Source organism: Catharus ustulatus, chromosome 1, assembly GCF_009819885.2.
Source record: "Catharus ustulatus isolate bCatUst1 chromosome 1, bCatUst1.pri.v2, whole genome shotgun sequence".
Lineage (NCBI taxonomy): Eukaryota > Metazoa > Chordata > Aves > Passeriformes > Turdidae > Catharus > Catharus ustulatus.
Window position 1 is genome coordinate 103,801,313 of NC_046221.1, and position 21,470 is coordinate 103,822,782.

Sequence of the window (21,470 nt, forward strand, 5' to 3'; positions counted from 1 at the left end):
CTGCTTCCCAGAATTAGCTGACAGTATTGTCTGGGCTCTGTGCATTTCACAAAGTCTCTCCACTCTCTAAGGAATTTGTGATTTGAAGTGATTTGAGAGAGGGAGCTACTGCAAATCTCAATATCCATCTTCCCAACAATAAGGCAAAAACCAAGTGATTGCACATCTGGTAAAATACCTTTTTTTTTTTTTTTTTTAATGAAGTGGTATAGAAAGATATGAAATGTTGACATTTGACTTGCAAGCTCAGAGTTTTTGGCATCAGCCACTGTCAGTTGCAATTATTTCTACTGCTGTAGCTGTCTGCAGCTAGGTATATCTTTCCATTTTGCAGATATCATCTTTTTTATTTATTTTGTTAATTGCCTCTTGCAGGACATGGCAGTCACAGTTTTTCCTACTGCAAACCTTTTTTTGAAAATGCATAAATATTAGATAAACATATAGAAGCTAGATTTTTTCTAGATGCTTTTCACATTTTTTCCCCTTTATACACTACAGTTTCAGAGTCCGAATGCTTCTTTCCCAGATAAGCAGCTGATGTCTTTCACAAAGGCAAACTACATGTCTTCAGCTCTCTAATGAGGGACATTGGCTCATATCACAGTTTAGAAATATTCAGATAGTAAACCATAGGCTAAAGGATATTACAAACCTTTTGCATTCCCTTGCTGTCGATCATTTGGAAAAGTTATATTGTAAGAATTTTAATCTTACTTTTCTATTTACCCTGATGTATTAAAAAAAACTAGCATAAACGGGATCTAAAGGCAACTTTTATGCCAGTTTTTTTACCAGGAAACAAACGATTCTTCATTGCTATCTCTAAAATAATGCCCTAGAGAAAACCTTTGTCTAGTCAGTTCTTTAAGGGCAAACAAGATTCTGTTATGATAATGCTTAGATCTTAATTGAAGCTAGAGACAACTCTTTTGGTTAGGAAGAAACACTTTTGGTCATAAAAATACTATCTAAAGACTTCTTGTGAGAAATTCAGTGTATCTATTTGATTTGATACAATAAGGAGTTTCCCTACATAGTTTAACTCCAACTGGGAATTCAGTACCATACAGACACACACTCATTTAGTGGTGGAAAGAGGAGCAAAATCTGAGAAATGTAAAATCCAGGGCTTGAGATAAGAATATTTTGCTTACCACCCACTGAGTGATGACCAGCCTGCCCCTGAGCAGAAATCAGTGGCTCTTGGTCATCTACCTCATTTTGGACACTGAGCACGACATTCAGTAGTGTGGAATACTGCTTTGGCCAATTTGGATCAGCTGTCCTGGCTATGCTCTATCTCAGCTTCCTGTGCCCTTCTTCACTGACAGCATGTGGCACTGAAAAAACCTTCATTTAGCGTGAGCACTACTTAGTAACAACCATAACATCAGTGTGTTATAAGTGCTATTCTCATACTGAATCCAAAACAAAGCACCAGTTGCTAAGTAGAAAATTAACACTATTTCAGTCAAAACCAAATGAGATTTTTTTCAACTAAAGATGTTCTGCTTGGCTTTTTGTTGTGATGTGAGTGGTTGAAACGTGTTACAGCCTTTCTCTAACCTGCATTTATCCCAAACATTCTGGCTGGTATGAAAACAGTAAAGAAGGATACTCAGTTTAGACAGGACTGTCTTGCCAACCAATATAGCTGCAGCAGCATGTCATCCCAGGAAGAGTCACGAGGTATGGAACAATGCTGTGAAAGAATCAGCTCAATGCCTATGGCTTAAGCAGAATCTTTTCCTCTTGTGACAGTATCTGGTTGTCAATCAATGTAGTCAGTTATATATCTTACATGATAAAAGTCTGTGCTATAAACATAAGGCATTATCCTTACAGGATATGATAGAGATTTTTCTGATCACATTTTTCTTTCTTATGCACTAATAAGCTGAACTATATTTATACCAGAGGATAATATTTACGTCAGAACTGGTTCCCAGATTCAGGAACAGGAACAGTCAGGTATTCTATAAGTGCCTAAACTCCCGTAGGTTCTGCCTTCCAGGAGGAAGAAGGAGCAGTGGGCTGCTCTGAGTGACTCACAGGGATTTTGTTAGGGCAGACATTCCTTCACCATTCCTTCCAGTGTGATAAAAGCAGTAGTAACCTCTCTCTCTGGGGAGGTTTATTAGCAGAGGTAGAACAGGTTATTGACTCTTTGTGCAATACTTCCTCCTTAACAGAGATTTTTCCCTTCTGTGGGGAAAAGACAGATGGGAAGATTCCTACGGGTTTATGTCAGCTCACAATGCAACACTTGGATCACTGCAACTCAGGCTGCAAGGGAAGCACCCGAAATTCAGAAATACTGGCTGAATAAGCCTCTTTGGGTGCAACCACAACATGAACTTTCTATTGACATCATTCTGTTAGATTTTTTTTTATCGGAACACATGAATTACTTGAGTGCCTAAGAGGGGATGCAAATATAGGTAGAATGGAGACTGCAGAAGCAAACATCAAACTGAATTTCCTGTCTCTGACTACAAAACTAATGTTTTTTCAACCAACTTTTTGGGGGTTTCTTGGTTTTTTGCCTTTTTTTTTTCCTAGTGTAGATGTATATTTTAAAATAAGCAGGCCATAAGAGACAAAGTAGTGGAATGAAAAATACCAAATTTCATTGTTTTGATTTCAAAAATTTATTTGACCATAATTTGAAAAGTTATCAGCTGACTTTTGCTACTTTTAATTTTATTTTTATGATGGGCTTTGGGGAAATAATTAAAATGTAACAGTACCCATTAAGTAACAAAGATACATTGAACTATATGTGTACATTAAAATATCATAAGACCTGAAATATAACTCCTTGTAAAATCTGGATTCAGCATACAACTGGACATCTATAGAACCAAGATAAAAACTAAACAGAAAGCAGAGAGGAATTGGAAAAAAAAATGTTTCTGGTCTTCATCCCAGAAGCTAATCAGCTGAATATACAACTTCTGCAAATATATTCTAAAACCTGGGCAAGTCTAAGAAAATTAAAACAGCAATATTTTGATTTTCAGAAGACACATCATCAGGCCCAATATGCAAAATAGTCTAACAACCACAATTTTATGACCGAAACAGCAAATACATACTTCATTCTCACCTATTATTGGAAAAGGAAATTTTTTAAAAAATACAAAAACAAAAACAACAAAAAAGACAACAAAAACCAAACAAAAACCCCCCAAAAAACAAACAGAGAAAACTAGATGAGATTCTGTTTGTTTAATTTGACTAGCGTATGTACCAACCACTGATAAAGGGCAGCAAGGAAATAATAATGATATGTTTGTCCTAAGGCTTCCTTTGTTTGGATCTGGCTGGCATCAAAGTAAAATATCTGACAGCTTCCCTTGGCTTGTCAGACCATAATAGCAGCTTGCAGAAACAAAACCCTGCTTGCAAAAGAGATTTGGAATCACAGCAGAGAAAGCTGCTGTGTAAAACAGAGATGAAGAAAACCTGGAAAAAGTGGGAGACTCCACCATATTTTAATTCAGTGTTTGAATTTCAAGCTTCATTACTAGTATCTCTGAAGCCAAAATAGTTCAGCCTCTGAGGAGCTCTGAGCTCTGTCAACTAATTTTTAAAAGTGTTTTCTGATTGATATGAAGGAAGCTTACTCCATATTCATGGAAAGCCTTTTAAGAAACATAAAAGAAAACAAATAAAGAGAATAAGCACTGTCATAGGCCCTAACACTGACTTCAGTCAAAGGACATTACTTATTATCCACTGTTGTGACATTACCTATTTTCCACTGTTGTTCACATATTATTCTCTTTGCTCAGATCATCTCCTCTGATATATTATTAAAATATTAGTTAATTATTAAACAATAGTTAATCAAATATTAAGTATCTGGACATTTTTTAGACCATTGTTATAAACTGAATTTACATACAAGTCTAAGTAAGTATCATTGAGTCTTCTTACCTAATAGGAATGGCTGCTGCCAAGTCTGCATTAGGGAACAGTTCCTGGTGGCAGAGATTCCCAAATCATGAAAACTACAGGGTCAGTGAAGACAGACAGCTCAGTTGTGAAAGTTGAAACAGCCTTGTTTGCACAGCCCTATGCCAAACCAAATAAATGGTGCCTTACAATTCCCATCATCTTGCTACTACTCCAAGCTTTCACTTTTCAGCTACCACAGAAAATCTCAGAAATCCCTGCTGTCATGATGCAGACATAGCCTCAAAAACATGGCAGGAGGGGGAAGATAGATCCTGAGCCACATATAAATACAGAAGAAAACAACTGCACAGATTTACCTCCAGAAATGAATGGGAAGTTAGTACAGTCTCTGAAAAGTGAGAATGTAAAGCTCTATGTAATAATGAAGAATTATGTAAGATTAAATTTAAAGAGAAGCATCAAAGCATTATGAAATACTGTTCCTAAGATGCAAATAAAAACCCCCAAAATATATTGTTGTCTTCTTTTATGAAGGAAACATCAATTCTCTTGATCTTACCCACCATCACATAGGATTCAAAAACTAAATCATTTCAACACAATTTTGTGATGACTATAACACTAAATTTTGGAAAAATAATCATGCTAGCATTTTACCTAAGAAAGCTGAAATTACAAATTGACAAGATCAGTTAGTGTGAGGAGTAATGTCTCTGACAAATACTTATCAGATTGGTAATTTTGTGACAGTGAATGCTGCTATGACTTCCTTTCCATTTGATATAATTTCCTGATAGTGGACTTTGTGACCCCAAAGCCCTCAGTAAAGGCTGCAGCTTGATATTTACACATTCAATCAAGAAAACTATAACTGATTTTCATATTATAGGATGTCTTTGCAGGATAGCCAACTGGAAAATAAGTAATTTGGAGAGATATGTTGATGGTTTTTTGCTTGTTTTTTTCTTCAAAAGTGACTTAATTTTGTTAATGAGTTTATGAATTTTAGTTTTTTGAATTTTTTCTATGTACATAAAAGGAAAAGATGGTTTATTGAAAAATGTTTAGGGGTAGATTTTGACTTTTTTTCCAACTTTTTCTCAGAGTGAGTAGGAAGAAAAAAAGTTTTTCAGTCTTCTTTATGTGACAATTAAAATGAGTTTCAAAATTTATCTATGTAATTCCTTTCCAGCATTGATGAAGATACAGTATATATTTTGCTTTGGATAAACATTCCATAATAAAAGCATAACAAGGTGGGAGTTTCTGTTATAACAATTCATTTTTATATCAGTGACCTATCAGTAATGACCTTAACTCTGGATCATTTATTAGAAAATAAACAAATAGATGGAATAAATGACTTGTGGAAAAGACTTGGGCTATGAACTCTCCCAGATGGTCATTAATCCCCCAGAAATTCTACAGACCCTGATCACTAAGACACAATTAATGTCATAATTAATACAGTGTGTAAATGCTGAACAGCATTTTCTTTTTGTTTAATTAACCTTTTGGAAATATTTTACTAATGAAAAAGGGCAATAATTGTTTGCCATGGAGATGCCACATCATTTTTTTTATTCACAGGAAACACAAATAAATTATAGAAATCTCTTCATGCGTTTGTACACTTCACACTTCTGAGAGCTGTTGACTATTGGAAATGAAGGGCAAGGGCATGATTACAAAGACTCATTATGCACTGGTTCAATACTTTGGTGCTATTCTTCATGGATGTGCTTAGCACTCAGACAGAGCAGACTATGAATTCTCAACAGGGCAGGCAAAATTGAATTTTGCTGTTCTGCCACAGAGAAGCTAAAGGGCAGAGGAAAAGGGCAAAGCTAAGATGATTGATCTAGGGAAAGATCTTTGGAGACTCAGGCTTCCTTTTCCTGTAGCTACTTGGGAATGCATTTCTAGGGAAGCTGTCATGAACATTACCAGAGATTGTCATATGAATGAGTGGGGAATACTCCTACTGGTTTGGCTGCCTGACTACACACAGTGGGTGCTCCTGACATGCCAGGACATTTGATTCCTCAATAGCAACACCAGGAGCAAGGTTGGTTTTCCAGAGCTCGTAAGGAAACAGATATGCAGTCAAAAAGAACTGTCATAAACATTAATGTCCTATCAGCATAGCCAACATGATGTAGTGCTAGCCATTTGGAACATAAACCTGATCTTGCAATTTCTAAAGCTGATGAAGCATTGTACACATTCATCTTCAATTACGGATTCCCTGATTCCCTTATTAGCAAGATTTTGAAAATCTGATGATTATATCCAACTCATAACCAATTAAATTGTATTACACAACGGATGTCCAAAGACAGTGCATTTCTAGATGCCTACTAACATTTGTTATTCTTAAGTAATAGGGTATATGTATTCTTAAATTGGGGGTGTTTTTTTCTATGTATCTCTAGGTATTCTCTCAGCTTTGAGATGAATAACTAGATTGCATTTTGAGCATCCATCTGCCTCTCAAATATGCATATTTAAATATAAATGAGATAATATAGACGATTCCAATTTTAACATTTATCACATACTAAGTAAAAGCTTCCTCTTTCCTGTTTAAAAATCAATTGATCAATCAATCAATCAACCACAGTTTGAGACATACATTCTCAGCTATTAATTATTTCTGTTATATCAAGAAAAGTTTTTCCAAGAAGTTCACAAATTGTCAGAAAGTTTTTGTTATAAAAACTATTGATAAACAGTTTAGTTTATGCTTATCATATTCCTTTCATGTAGGACTATAAATTCAATAAAAAATTCTGGAAATGTTGCTTTGTCAAATATGTATTTACCTTGGAACAAGGGACAAAGTATTCAGCCAGGTTAATGGAAGACAAGGAAGAAAGATAATTTAATGTTTGGTTAAGACTTTATCTGATTTATCATGCAATTTTTGGTCTTCTCCCTGTTTGCTAAATAATTTATTAAGTGCAGTCCTTTTGCTTGCACCTATATGAGCAAAAAATTAGACAGGAACTTGATAATATATAACAAGTACACTAGAACACATGTTATTGTCACTAACACCTATAAACTTCACAAGAGTCTGAAATAAATTACAGTAATTTCACAATTATAAGCCGCACCATTTTGACTAAAATTTTGCTCCCACCCCAGAAATGCGGCTTACACTCAGGAGCAGCTAATATGTAAAAAATTTTCTGAAATTTCCAACCCCAGAAGTGCAGACGAGGTGCCGAACCAAGCACCTGCCAGTAAAACCTGGGATTGTGTGATTGTTACAAATTGGTTACTCAGTTACGTGGTGGGTGCAGGTGGGCTCTATGCCGGCAGTGGGGGAGGGAGGGGGAGGGAGGAGGGGTACTCCATGCTGCCATCCCCACGGCCCGGAGGGGAGAAGGAGGCTCCCTCCCGCCGGCCCCGCGGCCCGAAGAAGAGGCGGGTGGTTCCGTGCTGCCATCCCCGTGGCCCGAGAGGAAGGCAGGGGGCTCTGTGCTGCAATCCCCGTGGCCCGAGGGGGAGGCGGGGCCTCCTTCCTTCCGGCCCCGTGGCCCGGGGGGAGGTGGGGGGGCTCCGTGCCCGCCTTCCACCAGCGCTGTGGCAGCGGGCAGCAGGGCTCCATGCCTGCCTGCTGCCGCAGGGCAGAGCCAGGGTGGGGCGAGCAAGCCTGGTGGCAGCGGCGGCTGGCCCCAAGCAGCCCCGCCAAGTAGCAGCACCAAGCTGGGCCATCTGGCCCCGTTGGCAGCCCCGAGCAGGCTGAGTCTGCATGGTCCGAGCCAAGCCAGTACACCCTGCGATCCTGCGGTTCTGTTACTATTCAGCAACTTTGTTGCACATGGGTCCTCGCTGCGAACGACAGAGTGGCTTATAATCAGGTGCGGCTTATGTATGGACAAAGAACGAAATGTTGCCGACGCCCGGAGATGCGGCTTATAGTCAGTGCACCTTGTAATCGTGAAATTACTGTTCTTATTCTACCATTACATGTTGTGGGGTAGAAATCAATCCCCTTACACTGAGCAAAAGTTGGTCTATACCTCGTTGGGAAAACTGTTTTCTCTTTTCTTGTTTGTTAGTTTTGTTGCTTGTTTTTCTTTCTTATGAACGAAAATGAGAGTTTCTTGCAATGGCTTGTCTATAGACAAAATTTGCATTTTGTCTATGGACAACTGACAAGTTTTTATTGTCTTGCATCTACATTTTAAAAAGCAAAAAAAAAGCTAAACAAAAATCAATCAGGTACCAGCTTTATCCCTACAGCTATTGAAGTTGGAGGACCCTAAAGTAATATGCAATTTTATCTGTGGAAAAAGAATAGTTGAGAAAAGTTCAAATTAATTCATTACACTAAAACAGTTATATCTCCATTTAAATGTATTTAATTGTTGTGAGGTTACAGTTTCTATAAAACTCTATTTTCACTTTTTCATAATCACTGAACTTAAACCACAGCACTCAAAGTTGTGTATGGGAGGTCTCTGCCTCAGGCTGCATATTTTGGATGAATTTTAAGCTAAAATAGTATTTTCTTTAAAAACAAAAAAATTGATGATAAAAAAGTCCATTACAAAACTCTACCGTTTCCTTTCCTTTGAACAAAGAAACAGAATTCACCAGGGCTGAGACAGTGCTCTCTGTCTAGTATGATTATGGTGTCATTTCATATGGGAATTAAAAGGTTAGACTAAGCTTACAGGGGTCAGGGGAAACATGAGAGCAAAGAACAATTGTGAAAAATGGATTATTCATATATTAAGTCGAAACTGCATAGCACTTAGCTTCTGCAGTAAGAGGAGCGAAGGCAGAAGTTTGTCTGCCAAATAAAAGTCAAGACTACAAACACAGAGCTTCTGCCTTCTGCTTAACCTGCAGTTCCCCCTGCCGATGTCCTGCTGAGGAGGAGGAAGTGGAATGGAAATAAGTGAATAGCCTGGAGGGAAAGAGAGAAAGTGGGAGAGTGCAAGGTCAAGAAACAAAAAGCAGATGTTATGATGTTGGAAAATAGGACCCTTGAGGAACAGAAGACAAGAGGGTTAGGTAAGAGCTATGAAATTGGAATAAAAACTACTTTATCTCCACACCATACCACAGCATGCTTTTTATCTAGTGCTGGGGGTAGAGGGGCAGGAAAGAACAAACCCATTCCATACAAGAGAAAACCTTAAGGTACACTAATTGTAAAATTGAACATTTTGTCAGCATCTGATACCTTCTTCCTTATGCTTGTTAATGCCATCGTTTTGACCTAGTGCTTATTGTTGTCTGAATGCAGATCCTAACCTTTAGACTGACAGCTCTGAGGTACCCTCTCCCAAGAGTTCAGCATTATGGAGAACATTTCAAACATCTATTACCAAATGTATAAACAAGACTGGGAAATTTCTAAGGAAACAATAGAGTAATGAGTTTGGCAGAGAAACCACATGGCAGGAATAAAGTAGGAAAATTTGTGTGTAGTAGTTTACATCTTGGTGAAGTAATATAAATATATATATATATATATTATATATATAGTGACCACTTTTTTATTGTGGATTTCATTTTCTTGAAAGTGATTATTATAGTCTCTTCATTTTCATGCATGGCCATATCTTATCTGGGATATTTCAGAAGTAATTTTGGAACAGCAGGACACATTTAGTTCTAGAGTAAAACCTAGGGGAAAAACTTTGATATATCATATTTAGACATATATACTTTCAGAAAGCAATTGTGTGCAAAAATAAGTACAAAATTGCTGCAAATTTCTTCAATATCTGCTTGTAGATTTGCTATGAAGGCTATAGAAATGCTCTCTCTCAACAGTATCCGTCCTCAGGAAGAAAGGAACTTGGCTTTGTGCCCTTATATCCCACATTACAAACCCTCTGGAAATCCACTCCCTATTTCAATAATAGACTGAATTGGATTAATTTCTGGGTTAAATTAGAATGTTTCAAATTCCACTATAAAGCTGCAGTGTAGTTAATAAATCCTTACTACGACAAAGCTCCAGCGATACCAAAATCTCAGAATAAGCGGGGATAAACCGAAACAAGCTCCACTTCAAGAAAGCCATTGCAATTCACTTTTAAAACATTATAACAAACTCTCTGCTTCTGCCCTTTGGTTGGAATTTCTGAATAAAAATTTAAATGTGCTCTTCAGAGAGGTGACTGGACAAGTCAATGTAATGAACAACAATATTTTGTTGATTATTCTACCTTCCTTTTCTTTCTCTCAGTGGTACTCAACTTCAAAAGCAGAGAAACCTGCCTATAAATAAGGCTGATGGTTTAGTGGTTTGGTTTTTTGTTGTGTTTTGTTTTGTTGGTTTTTTTTTTCTTTTTCCCACATATACTGAGAAAACTATGATTTACCCTTGCTTCTCAATTTGAGTCAAACAAAATGCACAGGTAATGGTGATTTACCACCCACACTCTTGTGAACAAAAATGTCCCATATTTAAAGCAATCAAATGTTAAATTTAACTGCTTACAGCTTTGTTTGTATATGTTATAACTGATTTTTACTGTAGTCTCCCCTACAATTCAGCATTTTTATTAAAGAATTCTTTCCAACATTTTTACCTCCTCTTTTTCCTGCTTCTTTCTCATATGGGTTTATAGAGCTGTCATTGAAAGGTACTTAGCAAATCTCACAGCCTCAAATAAAGTTATGTTTGAGAATAATAATGATGATGGTCACACATTACATCATCATTATTTTATTTCTTTTTAGTGCAGTCTCATGCTATTGTCTCATGCAGATTTCAGATAGTGCCAGACTGGGAACCAGATACTGGATTCATCTCCATCCAAACCCAAATAACTAAACCAGTAACATGTATATCAACTTGTTATCTAGGCTTCTCTGACAGAGCGAAAGAGGTGTTTATTGTACACTGTTTAACATGTTCTGAGATAGACGACTTAGGAGACGTATCTGTCAGCACCCTGTCCTATTTGCTTTCCCCCCCCCCCCGCCCCTTTTTTAGAGCAGGCCTTCAGATACAGAAAGACCTTTTAATACATCAAGGTTTGAGGAAAGTTCTGCAATTTAAAACAAAAGCTGAATTTGCTTTTAAATACTAAAATTGTTTAATGTTTGACATAATTAAATATGTAACTTCTGATAATTTTTTTTTCTGACTGTGGTTCTATGCTTTATATTTTGAAGGTAAGTCTTTTGATTTTTTGATATTTTTAGTAATACCTATTCTGATTATGGAAATAATACGTATTTTTATTTAATTTTTCTTCTTTGATGTTCCCAGGCAACCTAATGTGTTGAAGCCTAAAAAAAAAGGTTTATTCTGTAGTAGAACAAAGATAGAAAAACTGCCAGAAGAGGTTTGTGCTATTTTCTACGTTCAAAGCCTTCATGCTAATTTAGCAGCAGCCTGAAATATTTTGTTTTCTTATTCATTAGGTTGCTAAGGAATTGGAGGGTAAGAGAAGGTTGGGCACCTGGCTCCTGACAAGTGAACCACCAAGGAGATGAGGAATATAAGCGCTAAGAGGACTAGAAATTTGCTCAGTTATTGTCATAGTGTCAGAAGATTTGATATGTTGCCTCAAATGTTTTGATCCCACCAATCAGTGATATAAATAAATAATTTACTTCTACAGAGAAGTGTCAGGAAAATGTTGAACAATTCTCAATAATTTCTTTGCAACTCTAGGCAGGAGCACTGCCTATCTGTCACAAGCCTAATGAGCTCTGGGCTATAATAGCTGGAACTCGGATAGTTTTCTGGGCATATTGCAAAACAATGTGGATTTGTGAGGAAGAGGGAAAGCTATAGAGTCTTCCTGGTTGCCAGAGGTAATCCCATGTTTATGAGTGAGGCATAGTTCAGCACATGCAATTGAACTCTTCTTGGTTTTTGTATTTGTTTACTTGCTGCTCTTGTGATTATAAATGATCTAAAGATAGATTTTTTTGTGCACTAGAAAAGCAAAGGGGAAAAATATTTGAAACTGAAGGCTCCATGTTTGTTGACAATTAGATAGAAATCTACCAACTGCCATGTCTTCTGGAAATGGAAAAATGCTAGAAATATGTTAACTGCTAAATTTTTCTTTGAAGTATTTGTGATGCCAAGTATCTCATGTTAAATGGATGAAAATTTTTTGTTCTTACATTTATTGCTTTTCAGTAGTGCTATTTAGAAAGCACTCTTGAGTGCATTTTTCTTTCTGTAAATACTTCATTCCTGTGAGTCAAAATAATACTGTTCACATGTGCCAAGGATATCTATTGTATGTATTATGAAAAAAAAATTGTTAGTTGACATACACCACCTCTATATAGATGTTTGTAACTTCATAAAGCCCCCTAAACAAAACTAAATATTTATGCAACAAATTAATTGCTAAAGTTATACTGCAGATTGTTATGGACACCCTCATAATGGTCACTAAGGTGGGATTCTGAACGAGCCCAAGACAAATAAATGAATCACTAGTATTGTCAGGGCCAACTTCGGGTACTGGAAGTAGAGGCAGTTACCCAGGCAGTAAAACTGAAATGGACAGGAAAATATCCATAGTTTAATTATCTTCTTTAAGAAGATCTTTAATTGCATTCTTTCTATAGCCATGCTATATGTCTGGAAATGCACTTTGCTTGGTTAATATATGATAAGGGTGTATAGGCTAGGAGTTACTGCTATGCAGAAGCAGGGCAGGAGAAAAGAGGCAGTAAGAGTGACATGAAATTCTGTTGTCACGTTTCAGCCCTACTTCTTCTCCCTGTGTCTTCTTTTACTGCCAGACTTGACACTCCACACTTAGAAGTGGCAAAATTAATTTTTGTCTTATGTTCCTGAGAGGTCTTGAGCTGCTTCCCAAACCAGTTATGTTGGCAGAACAGAAAACAATTCAATTGCCATTATAAGAAACCTACTTATATGACCTTTATAAATGTCCACTGTATTTTTCCACTTTTCTAGATGAATGAATGTTGTAATAGAAAGTCTGATATGATGAAAAATTCATATTTTAAGACCTTTGAATTTCTCCCGATAGTTCTTTTAGCATCAAATTTGACAATACAGTAATTTCATGACCGTAAGGCGCACCGGACTATAAGGCGCACCCTCTGGGAGTTGGCAAATTTTGCAACTTTGTAGATCATATAAGGCGCACCGGACTATAAGGTGCAAATTTTTTTTCAGCAAGGATCCACACGACGTGCAATAAAGTAATGAATTAGTAACACAATCGTGCCATCGCAGGTTTACTGGCATGTGCTCAATTTGCAAACATTTTTCACAGATTGACATAGCCTTTAAATGCAGTCCCAGGCACCCTCCCCGTGCTGTGAGCCTCGGCACTCCTGCCTGCCCATGGTGCCGGCTGGCAAGGTGGGACTCGGGGCAGCCGCGGCTAGTGGCGGTCCGGGGTGGCTGGGGGCTGCCCACGGTCTGGGTTGGCTCGGGGTGGCCGCGACTCGTGGCTTCTGTGGCTGCCTGCTGCCGCCTTCCCCGCGCGGTTCGCGCCAGGCCAGCAGCAGCCCTTCCCTCTCTCCCCGCATGGTGGTCGGGGCCGGCACCGCTCCGCTCTCTCCCTGCACGGCTCATACGGGGCTGGTGCGGAGCCTCTCTCTCCCTGCGCGGCACGTATGGGGCCGGCGCTGCCTCCCTCTCTTCCTGCGCCGCGTCTGGGGCCGGTGCTGCCTCCTTCTCTCCCCGCGTGGCGGCCAGGGCCGGGGCTGGCTCCCTCCCTCCCCGCGCAGTTCCTGCCGGCTGTGACCACCCGCTCCTGCCCCCCCATTGTGGCTCACACTTCCGGGGTGGCAAATGTTGCAACTCTGTACATCATATAAGGCACACTGGACTATAAGGCGACTTCCGGGTTCGGGGGAAAATTTTAGTCAAAAGGACGCGCCTTATAGTCAGGAAATTACTGTATTTTTTGAGACGTACATCTGGTCTTAATTAAAGACTTTGATTACAGCTAATACATCATATACTTTGAGCAACTCTTCCAGTCTTAATTACAAACACTGTTAATAATTTAAAACCCATATATCATTAAAGTTCAAGCTTCAGGTTTCAGCTATCTGATCATTTCATTCCTCTTGCTATTAATATATAAACCCTCCAGTGTGACCTCTCTGTGTAGGGAGGGATCTATAGACTGATTAAGTTGCATCCTAACTTTATCCTCCAAAATTTAAATAAGAGTCTTCTCTTTAACATGGGTCAGCTAAGAACCATCCACTTCCCTGAAGTAATATTCAGGCCAATTTTTGATGTATCAGCTTAGTACCCAGGAGAAACAGCTTCATTAATAGAGCATGTTATCTATTCCAGTTAGCTAAGCTTGTTACAGCTGGCTTGGGTACCTGTGTGTAGAGGTGCACAGTGTTATATAGACATAATCGGTCTCTCTGGTAGCATTTACAATTAAAGAAAAAAAAAAAAAAAAGAGGTCAACAAAGGTACTTAGTATAACAGATGGAAACCATACATCAAAAGAAACCTACAGGCCAAAATACATTAGTGGGGGAAATGGCAATAAAAGCGGAAACTTCCCAAAATTTAATCTTTGAATTATCTGGGTGACATCCAATGGAATTTAATGCACACCCTGTGTTCTAGGTTGTGAGAGTCACTGTGCTGTCTATAATCCAGCCTAAGTCACTGGTATATGTACTGGTATATTCTTACGATGTTACTACTTCTGCACCACTTTTCTGGCATGACACAAAGAAGTCCAGTGACAATCTACTTAACATTCAGCAAAACAAATATTAAAATTGACTGGTAAATCTAAGAACTTGAGAATGTAATTTTTACAATAACATAGAAAAGTATTTGCAACAATGAGCTCTTATTTCAAAGGTTTGGTAGTCTGTATTTTCAACACTTTTACTGCCTGACACTCAAAATTTTCAGGCTCCTTTGGATGATTAAAAATATTTAGCATTCTAGACCTCTCCTCCCACAGAGTAAAACATCAGAATTAAGAGTGGAAAGATTCAATCAAGTTACAAAATTGTTTACGTTAAAGTAATATCCAAAGTTGTGTTCTGTGCTACTTCCTATCTTCAGATATATTATTGCCTATGCCAGGTGGACTAAATTAAGGGAGATTTTCTAGCTGAAAACTAATAATTATTTTGTCAGGCGTAATCTTTGCAAAACCAGTCCCCTTACCTGGTTCATCACAGCCATCTAATCCTTGGAAAAGGGTGAGATTGAAATAGTCAACCAGGTATGACAAGAGTTGCAGATTACTTCATCAATGTTAAAAATCTTGTAGAAATACACTATTCCATTAAGTAGAACTTCATAGTCATTTAATTAAATCTCACAGGACTGTGCAAAATAAGATATCCCACTGAGGTGAATGAATGTGGCCTTTATTCACATAAAATCACTTAGGATATGTAGGCAGAATGAGTTAAGTGTAATTTAAATTCAGGGTGCTGTGCTGCAAACCAACATACCCCATTTCAACCCGAGACCTTGCCTTTTTCCCTGTGATAATGACTGAACTAATACATGCTGCTTCGTCTGACATTCCTTATAGTATACTACTCTTTGTTCAAGTAAATACAGTGTTTGAATCCTTTATGATGTAAATCATCTTAATATCTGTCTTAAATATTGTTTAAGTTATAAAAAGCAAACCCAGGAGAAATTATTTATCAGTGCTGCCAACCTGAGCATACCCATATGGGTTGTAATCTGTACCTTTCCTGTCTTATAATGCTTCTAAAGATGCTAAATATAAGCCTCTACAGTAGTATAATGAATAGAACTACAAAAAATATGATTAGTTAAGATTTGTAGTTGTACCTTTTCACTATAATGTATTATTTAGTATCTCCTTAATCATATAATTTGGAGACAATGGTGTAGATCATAAGAATTTTTGTTTTCAGTCTTATGATTTAATTGCTGCCTCTGTAGGTTCTGCTTGTCCAGTAAGAACATTTTTCATAAATAATCCTCATGGGCTGGACAATATATTTAAAAATATCTCTGGGCTAATTCTAATTTATGGTTGCTGTAGAGTAAGAATACTATATTAATAACTGCTGGTGAAAGGACCCCAGTGATCGGGTACTGGGATTTAGGCCCAAATACAGAGCTTATGAAGTCAGGAGAAAGGCATGCACATCACTGATGGGGCTTATATTAGGTTTGCAAAACTACAGCTGAAATGAATGAAAAAAAAAGGGGGGATTTTTTACCAATATTTGTTACTTTGACACTAAAATCAATGGACAGGCATGCTTCCATGCATTGATTCTTCACATGTGACCTCTACCTGCAGTCCAAGGGTAGAACCCTATTTGCAGCAATTATATAAATCTTACCTACCTCAGAAGATTATAATGTTAAGTCTTTCTCTGGTCCAAATTATAGCATATATTTGACCATGCATATGTCTGGTGAATGTACCCCACTGAGGTTCAAAACTTAATGCCTGGTAAACTTAGTGTTGAATTTTTATGTTGGTTTGTTTTTCTGGGTTTTCTTTGGCAGTGGAGAGTTAAATGTCAAGAATTTCGCAGATTGTCAAAACACTGGGTCAATGAAAAGGAGACATTTTTCCTCTTGTACTCTTTTGCGTTTTGTGTTATGATTAATTTACCTACATACTGTGCTTAATACGTCAATCTCTAGCAGGTTGAAAAAAACAATCAGCAAGCCTTGAATACTTAAATGCTTTCACAAATACAACATTTGCAGCATTAATCTTCTTTCTCTGCCTGCTGATGAGTTTTCATAGTTTTCATAGTTTTCATACATTTGCTTCGATGTAGATGTACACAGATGTTATTCCAATAAATTTGATACCCTAATACTTTGGCTTTGTGCTGTTCTGACCAACTGCTGAGAACCTTCTTGAGATCCCACCACTGTACACAGCATCATCTCTGATGGTTTTAAACCACTTCTGCTGAAGATTGTTTGATTAAAATGCTGATAAACTACAAATAGTCCCATTTGCTTCATATGCGGCATCTGAGGAACTCACAAATGGATTTAAAATTACCCCTGTATGCAACTGACATTTTTAAGGGGCAGTTTAACGTCTACTTAAGCTGGCCTAAAACTGTGCTGCCCTGCTGAGTCTGCAGGACCAATTCTGTAGCAAAGAGACTGCCTACTGCTTGGGCACAAAGGGGCTGGCAGGAGCACACAGCTGGGACAGAGGAGGAGAGCAGCACACAGCTTTTGGCAGCTGCTCCATCCTCCTTCTCTGCACTGACACAGGGCACTTTTCAGCCCCTTCAATCATACAGTGATGTAGAGCTGCACTAATGAGAGTCTTTGCAGTATGGAAAAATGTGTCACTGCCTTTTTTATACTTTGTTTGCACAGTGTAATTAACATGTTAATTTTCAGTTTTAATAAAAGCAGGATATTCTTGCATGTTTTTTTGTGTTTTGTTGCTGTTTCTTTTAGCTAGTTACCATTCCTAAATGAAAAAAAATAAACTTAAATAAAATAGTAATATATTGCAAAAACAGTGTCACCCCATGCTCTTTTCTGTGTGTTCTACTCTCCAGTTCCCCTGAAATCACTTGATCCTCAAAAAACAGAAACTTTGATATTAATTGTTCATATACTTTATTGTTTACTCCCTTTATTTGTCACATGTTCATCAGCAACATCAGATATTTCCCTCCAGAACTAATGGTTTCACAATATGGAGTTTGTATTTGTTCCTGTCAGGTGAGGTTATACAAAGAGGAAAAGGACCTGGATATTTCAAAAAGAAGTGTCATAGTAAACCAAGAGACTCAATTTGAAGGAATGTTCCTTTCTCTGAGAGGTGGTATGCACTTTGATTCAATTACCTGTCTATTGTAAAACATGTGTGCTATTCCTGGGTGGCAGAGGGTCTAACTTTTTCCCTCTAACACAAGCAAGTTTCTATGTGTGATTACATTATTGAAAGGTAACATGATTTCACAGGACATCCCTAGGTTGAAACAAAAATACCCTGTTTGCTGACACAGACAAGAGATTAGGTCATTTGAGAGTTGAGAGATTGTGGTTATCATCCATAAAGGGAAAAAAAAAAATTACCATGTTTTCTTTGTGAAAGGTGAGTTTTTCTGACAACAGACTAATGCTTTAAAGTGATCCTCATCACCACTGAATTATTTTGCAATAATTTTTTCATATGTCTGTTGTAAAAGAAGGAACTGTGCATGAGTGTGTCAAGCATTCACAGTAAATTAGGTCTTCGAGTAGATTTAGATTCAGAAAAGTCTATCTTTCCATCTATAGCAAAGTTGAGTAATGAAATAAACACCAAGCCCTGACAATATGGAAAAGCTTCAAGAACTCTCACCCAAACTTGCGATGCCTCTGAAATAAAACCTCTACTTTAAACTTAAGAATTTATATACTTGTGCTACTTGAGGAGTTAGATAGAAGTTTCAGGAGTCTGCCACCACTGGAACCTAATTATCTCAACCCAGATACTTCCTAAATACCTGGCTCTTTTTGTGAATGTTGATTAATGTCTCATATTTGACAGCAGCGCCTCATTCATGTGTGAACTTCTGAATTATTATTCTATTTGACACTGGCAAGTACTTTGTTGCAGTCCAGCTGACTGTTCTACTCTTCACTTCCATCTATTAGCACTTGGCCTGTACTCAAGTAAAATAGCACTACTAGCATTTTCAAGATCATTCAGATGGCTGATCTTGGTATCAGTGCAGAATGCTATCCCTGAAGCAGTACACCGCAGCGTATCACCAACAATGACCCATGATTTCTTGCACTACGAAATTGATGTGACAGTGAGGTCACTTTCCCATGACTCAAAACTTATTTCTCTGTTACAGTATTGTTTTCTCGCTGATAGCCCATAAGCCTTGCTTTTCAGCTAGTCCTAGTTACCAAGAATATTTGAAAATGTAATAATATAATGCAATTTGTTGCCAGATGGTGTCTCTACAAATAAAAATGTAAATGGTAACTTTCAATAGTTACTTCACAAGTAACAGTTGTTCTGAAAGCGACCCTGATTTTAGTGACCACTCTTTAAACAGCATAATGCAATAAGGTAAGGCGGAGTGCCAATATAATTCAGACTCATTTGGAGCAAAAGAATTGGTTACAAACCAGAGTCACTATTTCTCTTAATCCAGCTCCTTTGAAGTTTGCCTCACTTAATTGTTTACCCTTTATACCAGGTGTATCCAAATTTTCGATTTTGCTCTTGAGTTGTAATATAGGTGCTATGTGTCTCTGTTGACTATAGAAAACTACCAAAAGAAAAAAGGAACCCTAGTTTTACCACTATTGTTTTTCTGTTTTGGTCTGAACTTGTTTTTTGTTGGGTTTTTCAGCTAGGTTATTTTGTTGGTGGTGGTTTTGGTTTTTGTTTGTTTTTGACAGGCTGTATTGAAAGCAAAGTAACTTGAAACTGAAAGAAACCAAGTAGCCTAAACTGTTTGAAATCATACATGGTTAAAGACACTCCTGCTTTGCAATTTCCTCAGCAAAAAAGTGAGTCTGAACTATTTTGCCAGTGCATCTTTGCTAATGTGAAAAAGCTGCCACAGAGAAAGTGAAACATCATACAAATGCCTTTATAAATAAGACTTTTCCAAACGGTAGCATTTGTGAATATATGGGGCCAGTCAGTAAATCATGTTCATGTTTCTCCACAAATATCACACTGCAATTGAACACTATATGTGTAATGATCTCAGCACAGGTCCCAGGGAGTGAGGAAAGCTCTTGGGAGGGCTTTACTCTTGCTTTTAACCTAAGTCCTACATATACTCTGCTCATTCTGAACTGCCTGGCAATTTATGGGAAAAGTCATTCTCTGAGACTTCAATATTTTCTAGAATGGGCCAGCCTTGGGAAAAAATGTAATGGGTACAATGAGAATAGAAGGAAAGAGTTGGGAGGTTTTCATTTGTAGTGTATTCCACTCAGTTTCTACAGCCTTAAAGGGGAATGTGGCCTCTATTGCTGCTTTACATTTCTTTTTGCTCTCCTCCTGGAATAACTTCCCTGGTAGCATGAGAAGGCACAACCACAAAAGATTCAAGGTCAGGGAATCATGTGCTGATCTTTGTTCATTATGCAAATTACTTCTGATGGGAAGATATGATCAGACAATAATCAGTATTTTTCCCTTTTAAACCAAGTCTATAGGGCACATCTGAGAGATTAGGATGGTTCCAGGCATACTACATCACTAATGTAAATGTGCATAATTTAATAATTTAATCCTTATAAGGTGCACTATGTAACACAAAGAAACAGAACCAGTATCCATAATATATGGCCTTTATATATTCATATATTCATTTCAAGATAGCTACACATTGAGTAGCTTAAGCAATACTTAAATATGCCACTGTATTTTCTAGGTATAGGGGTAAATAAAAAATAGAAGAATATAGGTTATGCCTTGGAAAAAAGTTATGCTTGTTGAGATGATTAAAACCCACATCCTTTGAAGTACGGTTTATAAACACAGTAAGTGGTAACACCCAAAATTTCACACCCTTTTGTTTCCCGCAGTCGACTACCGAAGATCAACTTGGTCACAAACACCAGGTCACAAAATCAGGCTCTGAAAGTCATCACCGTCAACCCAAACTGATTCAAACCCGAGAACGGTGCTGTACCTCTCGGATTTTGGGGGCAGACCACAGCACTGGGGGGCAGGCCAGTACTTCGCGCTGGCTCTTCAGCGGACCACTGGCCGTGACCGAGATGAATGATAGAGGATTTTACTCCTTTGTATTTTATTTCAGACGCCTTCAGCTAAAGCTAAATGAGAACCATTTTAACGCATCGCATAAAAAGAAGTGCCAGCGTGGGGACGCAGATATAAAGAAGTGTGACGGCAACAAACAAAAGCGGCTGGTGCGCATCCCCATGGTCCCTGAGACACGGGCACCGCTAGGTGCTTATGCCGCTCTCACGAAGTTGTCACCCACAGGAGCGGCGGCCCACGACACCCTGCCCTGTCCTGTCCTGCCCTGAGGAGCTCGCCGGCTCCGAGCCGCCGCGATCGTCCCCGACGGGAGCTGCGGGAGTCGGTCCGCGGCGGGGCGGTGGCTGTCGGCCGCCCAGGGGCTGACCCACCGCGGCAGCTTTTCTCCCACGAGCCCCCTCGTAACCCCTCGGATCCCCGCACCCCGCGGTCTCTCGCCCCCTCCCCCCGCCCCCTGCGCCGCTGCCAGCCGCGCCCCCCCGCTCCGGCCCCGGCCCTGCCCCCGGGCGCTCCCGCCGAGCCCCGCTCCGCTCCGCCGGCAGCCCAGGCGCAGGGGTGGCGGTGGCATCCGCGGCCGGGAGCGGGGCTGGGCTGTGCGCCGGGAGCAGAGCCCGCAGCCGCAGGGGAGAACCGCCGGGAGCCACGGCGGGACCGGCAGCCCGCAGCCGCCGAGCTCGGCGCGGAGCATCGGCACATCCCCGTTCCGCCGGGGGCGGCTCTGCCAACCCCCCCGCCGCCTCCCCGCCTCTCTCCCTCCCTCCTTCCCTCCCTCCTTCCTTCCCTCCCCGCCCCTCCGGAGCGACATCCCTGCGAGTTTGCCTGCCTGCCCGCGCCCGTCGCTGG